Here is an 8328-nt window from a genome sequence, read left to right on the forward strand (position 1 = left end):
GGAACCACATAGAAAACAAAAGAAAGCTGGGCTGAGTGATGCAAGCCTGTAATCCCAGCAGTTTAGGAGGCCCAGGCAGGAGGATGACGAGTTCAAGGCAAGCCTCAGCAAAAATGAGGTGCTAAGCAACTCAGTGAAACCCTACCTCTAAATAAAATACAAAAAATAGGTCTGGGGATGTTGCTCAGTGGTCCAGTGCCCCTGAGTTCAATTGTTAGTCCCTTCCTCCCCCACAAAAAAAAATGAAAAATAGAGGTCTGAGAGTGTGGCTCAGTGGTAGAGTGTATTCTTAGTATATATGAGACCCTGGGTTCAATCCCTAGCATCAAAAATAAACTCTCCACGTAGTCCATATTTTGGTTCCCAGATAGACCCAACCTTCTACTTTTGTACTGAAGGTTAGGGCTATGAGAGGGCAATGCCTCCCTGAAGCAGGCAGGATGATGTGTGCACGTGTCCTGCAAGTGGTCATGACTGCTTACTTACATCATGCATCTGGTCTTCTAAAATCTTTTGGCATTGTTCCCTTCTATAGATAAATCCTACCCATTTCTCATGTCTTTAATCTATTCCCTTAGAACTTTTTAAATATTCTTCAAGGTCATCTTTTTGAGTCATTTATATATTAACACACCTTCCAACTGTTAGTAGTACTCTGCTCCATTGACACAGGCTAAGAGTATTGCAGAAAAAATACAGCAGGTAGGTCATAAGACATTGCAGCCTTGGCCTTAGTGTCTTGGATGGCCTGCCACTCTGGGATGGGCCCAGGCCTTCTTGTAAGGAGGTGTCAGCAACCTGCTTGAGGAGAGAACCTTCCTTGCTTCCACTGGCTGCCAGCTGGGAAGGAGCCACCCCGAAAGGAGAGTTTCCAGCTCCAGGTTCTGGCAACACCTGGCTTCTACCTCTTGAGATGTCTGAGCCACAACTGCTCACAGGAGCATTCCATGAATTCCTGCCAACTAATAGATACCTGTTGGAAGTCATGGAGTTTGGGAGTAATAAGCTATATAGCAATTAATAGCTAATAGATTTGGGCACATAAATTATTACGTATATTTTTTGTCTTTCCCAAGCTACTGATTATTTTTTTACCTTGACTGAAGGTTAATATTAAGGACATCATTTTGGGGGGGCAAGTGTAGCATGGTAGAGCATCTGTATAGCATATGTAGTATTATGTTCAGTCCCTAATAATACACACACACACACACACACACACAGAGGATATAATTATTAAAACAGTTTTTGCTCTATTTAACACTATATTGCCTAATCATGCTTACACGTGTAATTCCACCAACCATTACTATTTTGAGTTTAAAAATTATGTATTGTGCCTCCAGCCTAGGAAGTAATGTGAATGGTAATGATGAAATTTCAGTTTTTAGGGCTGGGGATGTGGCTCAAGCGGTAGCGCGCTCGCCTGGCGTGTGTGTGGCCTGGGTTCGATCCTCAGCACCACATACCAACAAAGATGTTGTGTCCACCGAAAATTAAAATAAATAAATAAATAAATATTAAAAAATTCTCTCTCTCTCTCTCTTTAAAAAAAAAAGAAAGAAATTTCAGTTTTTACACAGTCCTCTTTTCTGCAAATGTAAAATAGCAAGGAGAAGTGGATTAACTTGGAAGAGTTATACAACAGTGTTTGTGTTTTGTAGTACTATTTTAAGAATATTTGTGTAATCATGGTTAGGCAATAAATATTCAAAAAGTATTAAAAGACAAGTCATAATTTTTAAATTCTGCAACATTGCAAAAAAGATGAATTCAGTAGGAACCATACGCACTTAAATACTCAAGCTGGGAAACAACAGCAATCTGTAGCTTCTAGCCATTGATCTTAGCCCCCAAACTACTGACCTCTGCAGTGTATTGTGCTGGTAAGCTGTGGTGTTCAGTAGGTGTATGAAGTGCATCTTCAATGTGCAATAGTTTCAACTTAGAATGGGTTTACTGGGATGTGACTTCACCGTACACTGAGAAGCAGCTGCACCCTCAATACGTGATCTTCCATTTCATTACTTTCTTTTTAAATATGCTGTTTGTCTCATCTATGGAGCTGTTCATTTCCAGATTTACTTTTTTCACATCTATGAATATTTCTGTGAATCAGTAAACTACTGTTATTTTGCATTTAGCCACTTTATCCTGAAAGGTCTTGGTGTGTTGGTCCCTGCACTGATATTGCCCCATGGTGCTGCCTGCTCTGGCTGGAGCTTGAGACAGGATGACTGGTGCTTCCTCATCCTGGTCAGCAAGAGTTCAGGAAGGGGACTGAGGGTTGGGTGTACCTGGTGAAGAAACTGGAACCCATTAGCCTAGTCTTTCTGCTGCTATTCAAACATTAAAAACCTTGAACACATCTCTGTAATCCAGCAGTTTGGGAGTCTGAGGTAAGAGGGTTGCAAGTTTAAAGCCAGCCTCAGCATTTTAACTAAACCCTGTCTCAAAATAGAAACCAAAATGGGCTGGGAATGTGGCTCAGTGGTTAAGTGCCTCTGGGTTCAATCCCTGGTACAAAAACAACAACCCAAACAAACCAAACCTCAAGACTGGCCAATTATGGTGGTGCAAGCATGTAATTCCAGTGACTCAGGAGCCTGAGGATGGTGGATTACACATTCAAGGCCAGCCTGGGCAACCTAGTCAGGCCTGTCCCGAAATAAAATGGCTGGGGATACCCCTGGGTTGACTTCCGCAGCATGGGAGAGGGGATGAATAAAAACAAACCCCTCAAGACTGATGTTTAAACGAAAAGCATAAGGACCTCATGCCTGTTATTTCAGTGGTGAAGAGGGCAGAAGACCCATAAAATATACCCGGATCAATAAACTTTAAATTGGGGGAGTACTGGGGCACAGGGAGAAGCACCACTTATTATTTGCATCATCCATTGGAGTCACTCAGTCTGTTGCCTGGTCCTGTGACACCAGGAGCACCTTCTTTTTGAAGCCTAATCAGTGTCCCTTCCTCAGAGCACAAAAACCTGAAGGGCTCTAAGCTCCCCAGTGACTTCCATTCTTAGATATTCTTTTTAAAAATCTAAATTGTTTTTAGTTATACATGAGAGTAGACTGTATTTTGACATATCATACATACACGGAGTATAATTTCCCATTTTTGTGATTAAAAGTGATGTGGAGTTACACTGGTCATGTGTCCACGGGAAAGTTAGGTCTGGTTCATTCTACTGCCATTCCTATTTAGATACTCTTAAACCTTATTGTTGCTGAACATTGCAAGGCCCAAATTTATCTAAAACAAAGCAAAACAAAACAAATTGTGAGCAAACATGGAAAAAGTGCATGAAAAATCTGTAAAGAGTACCTTTTAAACATCCATTCGTCATCAGTGAGGTCATGAAATAGAACTTTGCCAGCAGCCCTGCACATTTTTGTTCTCGATCACACCTCTTCTTCCAGAAAATCAGCTGTGTGTCTTTCAGGATAAATGCCACCTTGTTTTCCACTCAGCAGCTGGGTGATCATGGGTGGGTGCCTTAGCCTCTTGGAGTTTGCTGCTCTTGTACAATGGAGATAGATTCTCTCCTTGCAGAGCTTCTGGTTAAAAGCATGTGCCCTGGAGCTAATCTATCAGCTTGGAGTCCCAGCTCTATGACTCACAAGCCATGGAGACCTTAGGCAATTCATTTAGCCTTTCCTACTTTCTACTTATAGGATGATGGTAACTACAGTATTTACTTATAGGGTTGCTCTGAAGAGGGAATAAAAAAAAAATACTAAGGGCACTTGGAACATCACCTGGGACATGATAAAAGCTGTTTTTCATATTTTTTGTATATATGGAGGCATGGGGAGTAGTGGGAGATGATATTAATTTATGGGTATTACTATGAAAAATAGTGTGTATTTTTGGATATTTTTACTTACATTTCAGATTGGTAACCAGAAAGTTCCTGAGTTCTTTCAACCTTCATCTATTCTGTTTTATACTTCTTAGAATAAGCACAGGGATATAAAAGATACTTTCTGTAAAGTATATTTTTCTTTATCAAGATAAAATCACATGAAGTTTACCATTTTAACCATTTTGAAGTATACAATTCAGTGGTTTTAAGTATATTCACAAAGCTGTGCAGCCATCACCACTATCTAGTCCCATAATATTTTATCTGTGCTAAAAAGAAGCTTTGTTTCTATCACTCAAGCTCTCCCATTCTCTTTCCCCAGCCTTAGGCCACCACTTATCTGTTTTCTGTTTCTATGGGTTTGACCTATGCTGGACATTTTCAAATGGGGTCACTTAGCATAATGTTTTTGCATCTAGCTTTCACTTTGCATAATGTTTTGAAACTTTGAGTTGCAGAGTGTACCAGTACTTTATTCCTTTTTATGGACAAATATCCCATCATAGGGATACACCACATTTTGTTTAATCATTCAGTTGATAGACATTTGGGTTGTTTCTACTTTTTGGCTGATATGAATAATGTTACTGTGAAAATTTGTGTACAAGTTTTGATCCGAACTTATGTTTTCATATCTCTTGGGTATTTGGAGTGGAAATGCAAGATCATATGGTAAGTCTATATTTAGCTTTTTGAGATGCCACCAGACTGATTTCCAGAGCAGCAGCCCCATTTTCCTTTCTACCAGCAATGTAGGAGGTTTCAGTTCCTCCACCAGAGCAGGATGCTTTTGAGTCAAAAGAGCTTTTCGGTGTGTGTTAGTTTTTCATTGATGTGATCAAATACCTAACAAGAATGATTTAGGGGAAGAAGAGTTTACTTTGGTTCATGGTTTCAAAGAATTCAGTCCATCCAGGGCTGACTCTATTTCTCTGGACCCAAGGTGAGGCAGAACGTCATGGTGGAAGGGTGCGGTAGAACAGCCCTGCTTGGTTCATGGCAGCCAGGAAGCAGAGGGAGAAGGGGCAAGGGGCCACAGAGAAGATAAACTCTTCAACAGCACACCACAGAGATCCACCTTTCCAGCCATGTCCCGCCTGCCCACAGTTACCACCCAGGACAGTATTCCTTTCAAATTACTAATCCACCAAATGGATTAATCTACTGATTAGGTTTCAGCTCTCACAGTCTATAATCATTTTATCTGAAGATCCCTGCATTGATACAGGAGCTCTTGGTGGACACCGCCTAGCCAAGCCATAACACAGTATTGGGTTGTTGAGCATTTTGCAACCAACGCTGAGACAGAGACTGGCAGTTTACATTTAAAGTCCTGACTAGTGGTCACCTGGCAAAGGTAGTGCCTCCTTTCTGGAAGGAAATGGCAATTTCCAAAGTACTCTTATACAGCGAGCTCCTTGGAAGAATTCCTGATCTTCAATTTGTTTGACCTAAGGGAGCCCACTGTGGTGCACAGCACACAGGAGGGGTGACTCCAACCCTGGAGTGCAGAGTGCTTCCTGTGACTTCCTGCCATCCCCAACCAATGCTAATTGCAAAGCCTTTGGGAGACTCCACATAAAAACTGTTTTAGAGATAAACTTAGCTTCTAGAATTGTTAAAATCCGTATGTCTCTAAAGAGTAAGTAAAAAAAGAATTCAAGGTAATGTAAAACACACTTTAATATCTATATCCGGCTCTACTGAGGAATGTTAAAAAAGGAATTTTCCATTTGGGGCTTTTAGCTTCTGAAGCACCATTTCTCTTGCTTTTTTATTACACACAGCATTTTCTTCTCCTTATTTGTAATTTATATAGATTTTTGTTTGCAATTCAAATTGAATCTTATTTTAATGAGATTATGGAATGGGACAACATGATCATGAAAACAATTCGCATTGCAAACATAAGTGCCATCACTCTTGAAAAGAACTTTCTTAGTCTAAGGTCATCTGTACGTGCTTCTGCTTTGCCATCCTTGTGACAATCTTAAAATATCCCCAAACACGGGGAGTCCCAACAGGAAACTTTTTTTTTTTAAAAAAAAAAAACCAGCATTGTATTCCCTGAAAATGAGACTTTTAAAATTGTAGCCTGCCACTTTCCCTACCACAGTAATGGGAACTTACTGAATAGGAAGCAATTTCAGCACTTAAATGTGCTGATGTGATGTTTCTTAATCACTTTAATGAGTTTCATACAACTAGAAATGGAATAGAATTTTCAATGGAAATATAATTAAATAGAAAAAGTCATTTCCTAAACTTATAATATCCACCTGATTATTTCTCTATTCACCTCCCTAGAAAGTGTGCCTTACATACATAGTGATATTATTATAGGTAATTTGCATAATTCTTTTAGGTCATTAGATCTGAAAACAATATTAATACACAACAAATTTTACTACAAATCAAGCACAGCAAGGCACCGTAAAACTGAAAAACCTTTATTTTTCTTTTTAAAGCCTGATAATATTTATTACTTTCACCTGGTTTTCCTCCCATTTGTTGCCTAAATCCAGATTGGTCTTTTAATTACGTCTTTTTGATCTGCCTTGCTTTAGAGAATTTTCAGTGGAAACAGTCACATGAGTCAATTAAAAACTGTAATAGATCTTTGGAAATACTTAGTTTTTGTTTTGAATGATTTTGCCGAGAAATGGTTAATAAAAAAAGACTATTATACATGTCTTGCGTTGTAATGCCCAGACAGAAAAGAGCATTTATATTTACTTGATTTGTTCTGAGTTTAATTCATAAGTTTACTATACTGCTTTTGAAAATCCAGTAGATTGTTTCTTAAAATAATTTATATTTATTCTTTTTAGATACATGACAGTAGAGTGTTTTTTGACATATTATACATACATGAAGTTTAACTTGTTCTAATTAACCACCATTCTTGTGGTTGTACGTGATGTGGAGTTTCACTAATGGTGTATTCATATGTGAACATAGGAAAGTTATGTCAGAGAAGATCCAGTAGACTTTGTTTTCAAATATAAATACCTTTTAAGCTTAAGCCGAGGTGCTGCTTGGTCCCTCACCCATGAGGGTTTGCTTTCTCTTGGGCAGGCGTCTTTGGTAGAATTACCTACTGTACACTGTGTAGGTTGGTCCTAGGTCCTAGTCTTCTCTTCCATGAGCAGGGGTGACCCACTTATGTCTGAGAGTCATTTAATATCACTTTGATCTGTGTTTTTTGTGTTGTTTTAATAGACATGGAACAGCTAGGCTGTAACTGATAGACTGGTAAAGCTGAAAGATTGGTGATATTAAATAGATACCTGGAGTCTGGGTCTGTATATTGCTAAGGAAAACTCATCTGACCTGTAGTCTATAAATCAATTCAAATGTGTATATAAAAACATGCTTCCTGAATTTTTATTAATTATTAATCAACTATTTCCTATGCCATGATTTAGTATTCTGAAAGTGAGATTTTTAAAGGGTTTCTCCTTCCTTCCCTCTCTCTCTCTCTCTCTCTCTCTCTGTCTCTCTCTCTTTCTCTCTCCCTCCTGGAGATTTAACCCAGAGGTGCTTAACCACGGAGCTTACATCCCTAACTCCTAGCACTTTTGTTTTGAGAGAGAATCTCACTCAATTGCTGAGGCTGGACTTGAACTTGATCTTTGTGCCTCAGATTCTGAAGCCACTGGGATTGGAGGCATGCGCCAACATGCCCAGCTTCTTTTCTTTTCTTTCTTTTTTTTTTTTCATGGTACTAAGGATCAAGCTCAGGGCCTCATGCAGTCTAGGCAAGCATTCTGCCACTGAGCTATACCCCCACCCCTGAATGTCATATTTAATCCCAGAGTTTTGTTGCTTCCCCAAGGTGAAATTGAAAAGGAAATGATCTTTGCAGACCATGAGTAAGGCAACTGTTGAGATGGTAGTTTATCAAGTCATGCTAAAGTGTCAGTCGACATGAATTAAGACAGATTGGATGAGGTTATTATACCGTGGGGATTCCCTAAGACAAAGCTACTTGAATAGGATAGTACAGGGAAGTACTAACAGCTCAGCTATCCTTTTATTTTCCTCACAAGTAATCTATTTGAAAAGATGTTTATTCAATGAAGGAAGGAAAGGAGGAGGAGGAGGAGGGAGGGAGGGAAGAATAATAATGCTTAGAAAAAAGCAACTAAAGGTTGTTTCAATTATGCTTCTGAAGTGCTAGCTGGCATGTTTCATAAAGATGAGAGGCTACTTAAATCTGTTAAGGGAAAAAACATAAATCTCTCTCTGCTCTTGAAGAGTGGAGAAATGACAAAAGTGAATCTGTTTTTGCAGCAAAAAGCAGAAAGCCTTGTACAGAAGTAACCCAAGAATTAAAGAGCCTTGCATGTCAGAGCTATCTAAATGTTCGGTGAATTGAAAAGAAAAAGAACATTCATGGTGATTATTATTTCCTCCCCAAATACCTTATATAAAAAGAAGTGGCCTCCAAG

Source organism: Ictidomys tridecemlineatus, chromosome 7, assembly GCF_052094955.1.
Source record: "Ictidomys tridecemlineatus isolate mIctTri1 chromosome 7, mIctTri1.hap1, whole genome shotgun sequence".
Lineage (NCBI taxonomy): Eukaryota > Metazoa > Chordata > Mammalia > Rodentia > Sciuridae > Ictidomys > Ictidomys tridecemlineatus.